General features: G+C 40.7%; 1 long non-coding RNA gene across 1 annotated transcript; it reads right to left on the bottom strand.

Moving 5' to 3' along the window:
• Window positions 1-253: 253 nt before the first annotated feature.
• LOC127864380 (uncharacterized) lies at window positions 254-2,162 on the bottom strand. Its single transcript, XR_008041835.1, has 3 exons — window positions 1,977-2,162; window positions 1,309-1,457; window positions 254-494 (listed from the first exon to the last, which is right to left on the bottom strand). It is a non-coding gene; the product is annotated as an uncharacterized LOC127864380 (long non-coding RNA).
• Window positions 2,163-3,575: the final 1,413 nt, after the last annotated feature.

Raw genomic sequence — 3,575 nt, 5'->3', positions numbered from 1 at the left:
TAAACTGATGTGACCTTAAAACGCATTTATCCGTGACTCCATTGAGTCTTTTCTGTGAAAACTAGGCCTAATGTATGGTCGTAAAGTGTCGTCCCAGATTATCATGTGCAGTCTACACAGGCTAATCAGGGACGACAATTTCCGCTTAAGCTGGATTTTCGTGTAGAATCGACTTCATAAAAAGGAAAACAACATATAAAAGTGAAAAGTGTCGTCACCTTTTAGCCTTGGTCCGCCCAGGGGCGACTTTTAAAGCACATGCATTAAGCCCAGTTTTCCCAGAACGAGGATTAAATTGGTATTGATTTTTCCAGTTTATTACTTGGTGCCACGCCGGCGACCACTTTAAAAAGGGCGTTTTCCGGCGCTCTTGCAGAGCACGTAACAGTGTCGTCGCTATCGGTGACGCTGAATGTGTGAAGGGTTTCGGTGGCGTGTTTGAGACCGTCGAAAATGTTAGATCCGGTAGCAGGCAGTGCAGTGAAAGCCGGTGGCTGAAGTCAAATAATAAAAACATTACACAGGATATTACGTCATCACTATCGAAGATTATCTGTTACTAGTTACCATTTGGCATGGATATTCACTGAATTTCTAGCTAGAACAAAGTCAAGTCAATACTTTTTATCAATAATCGAAGACCACACGTCCAAAACAGTGCTGTCTGCACCGGCTAATATGGGACGACACTTTAAAAGTCCCACGCATCAAACCCGGTCTTCTCAGAAATAGGCTCGTATCTTTCAACAAAACTTTGTTAAACCCTCAAGCCAACAACATCGGCTCAAGCCGAAAAATGAATGTTTCTCTCGATAGCAAATATATATGTCAAACATTATAGACTCGGAATAAGTTGTTGCTGCCGGCATAGCTACGCGCAATTTGCGTTTTTGGGTTCAAGCGACAAACACTCGAAACGAAGTGTCAATGTTTGTATGAATTGCATCAGTTCTTGAGAATGTATTTAAAAAAATCAGGATTGGTCGTTTTTGAAAGAGCGTACACAATATACAAACAGAATAATGCTCCTCAAGCAATTCATTAGGATTTCCATATCCTTTAACCCATGTATGTCTAGCGTCTAGTAAAAAGACCTTGGTAAAAAGCGTAGACCCAGATGAGACGTCGAATGATGCGGTGTCTCATCAGGATCTGCGCTGTATGCTTAAATGAATTTCTGTAAGAAATATTCTAACTATAGTTATAAATATACTGTACATCCCTAATTTTGGAAAGAACTTGATCCCATCTAGAAGGATGGGAGAGTCCACTAGGCATACATGGGTTAAAAACGTGAACGCAACTTACCGAGTCGACGATGTTGACGTTAAACGTCCCCGTGATGTCATTGACAAGGTTTCCGTCTGTGCACTTGATTGTTAGCGGCAGCGGAACAGCCTAGTCATTGAAGTCGATAGACGCCTGGGTAACGGCGTTTCTGATCTACACTTCGAACTCTGTAATACAATGGAACTAGATTTCAGCCCTCACAATTAATATTTCAAATCGGAAAATCTCGTCTCTGATGAGCGTACGCGGACTGCACAGGCTATTCTGAGACGACTCTGTACGTACATGCATTAAGCCCCGTTTTCCAAGAACGAGGCTCGTATGAGTTACGTTTACTAAGACGTGTTAAATACTGACATATAAAAATAAGTTAAATACTTACAGTAACAGTTCAAATATTTATATGAACCGCCCTCTGTGAAAATGGGGGTTTAGGCATGTGGGTAGAGTGTCGTCCCAGATCATCCTGCGCGGTCCTGTACAGGCTCATCAAGGACGAAACTTTTCGCCTTAACAGGACAATTTGCCAAGAAGAGACTTTCTTGAAACGAAAAATATCATAAAAGCGAAAAGAGTCGTTCCTGATACATACTGCACAGGCTAATATTAGATGACACTTTACGCACATGAATTTAACCCCTTTTTTTCACAGAGCGCGGTTCATTTATTTTTGACTAAATTGTTACCCGGTTTCTAGGGATCGGTCGGTGACGCAATTTTTCTGATCTCATAGACTGTTGTCACAGGTGACGTCACAGAACATGTCGTATCCGGGTCCGTAGTTGTGAACTTCCCCAATGACGTCGCACAGCCACCGAACCAGCTTTAAATTCCTGTGGTTAGAAAACAAAAATAATAAGATGCTAGATCTTTAAGCTAGGAACATGTAACTCGTTTTACGATTGATTTTTTTGGATGCACTACTTAATTATTGCAACAATTATAATATAATTTTTTTTTGTTTTTCCGGTTCCGGTTGTAAACAATGCAAAACAAAATGTAGAACTTAGTTTTTCTAAAAACATATGCAATCAGTGCGATCTGAAGTGTGAAAAGTGTGCAATTAGTGAAAATAATGGATTTGTGAATCAATGAAATTGTACGTATAAAACGAAATGCGAACAAAATAAGTAATTTGATAAACTTTAAAATTCTCACAGATAAATTCGCCGGGTGGGGTATTTTTTCCCACTTGATACTAGTTTTAGCGGGTATGAACGCATAGCAAGTACCGTTAAACCGTAACCCGTCACGCTCTACGTAGCAAATCAATAGTCACGTTTGAAGAAATAAGCACATTTGTAAAGCTGCTACGTTTATCTCCATTGACTATCCAAAATTTTACGCTTGAAAAGACGCTTGAAAAGACGCTCCTTATTAACAATGAATAGTGGAAAGCGGACACTGTCGTCTACAGCTAGTGAAACCTCCACAAATACAAGCTTGCTAGAAACGTCAGTGTTTGAGAAAGGCGAAAAATGCGAAAGTAGCAGTCAAGTAAAAAATACAAAGAAAAAATCAAAACCAGACTCGAAAAAACAAAACACAATGACGACATTTGTCACTAGTGCACAAAATGAAAATCGTGATAAAAGCGAAATGACAATTGAGAGACGCCTTGATGACATAAGCAATAAATTGTCTCACGTCCTCACCAAAGAAGACTCATCATTCATTAAGGACATAATCAAAGAAACAGTAGAACAATTTAAGGACCAACTCCTAGGCAACGTCATTCGCCGGATTGAAATCCTTGAAAGTGACGCTTTTGAGCAAAAACGAGAGATCGAATTGCTTAAAAACGAAAATGCCTCAAAGAGTAAAATAATCGAGGATCTCAAAATACAAAATGCGGCATTAGAACAAAAGAAAGGCAGGGAGTCAATGCAGCACGACGAGTTCGCGAATGCCACAGAGCAATGTAGCAGGCGGAACAACCTAAGAATAACCGGTGTTCCAGATGACCAGGACCGACAGTCCTCGGAGTCGGTAACAAACAAATTCGTCACTCTGGTTAACACGCATCTGGGTATGTCCATAGTGCCTAATGATATTGACATAGCACACAGGCTCGGTCAATTCAAACCTAACTCAAATCGGCCTTTGATTGTCAGATTCGTTAGGCGACAAACTAAGATTGACATTCTGCGCAAAGCCAAGCTTTTCAAGGGGTCTGGCATCTCTGTGAATGAGGACCTCACCAAGCTCAATGCAGAGGTACTGGCGTCCGTCCGTCTGAAACAGCCTAGCGCTGTCGAAAAATCGTGGTCTTTTGAAGGCAAAAT

Source organism: Dreissena polymorpha, chromosome 1, assembly GCF_020536995.1.
Source record: "Dreissena polymorpha isolate Duluth1 chromosome 1, UMN_Dpol_1.0, whole genome shotgun sequence".
Lineage (NCBI taxonomy): Eukaryota > Metazoa > Mollusca > Bivalvia > Myida > Dreissenidae > Dreissena > Dreissena polymorpha.
The sequence above is the reverse complement of the archived record's forward strand: the minus strand, read 5'-3'. Positions and strand labels throughout refer to the sequence as shown.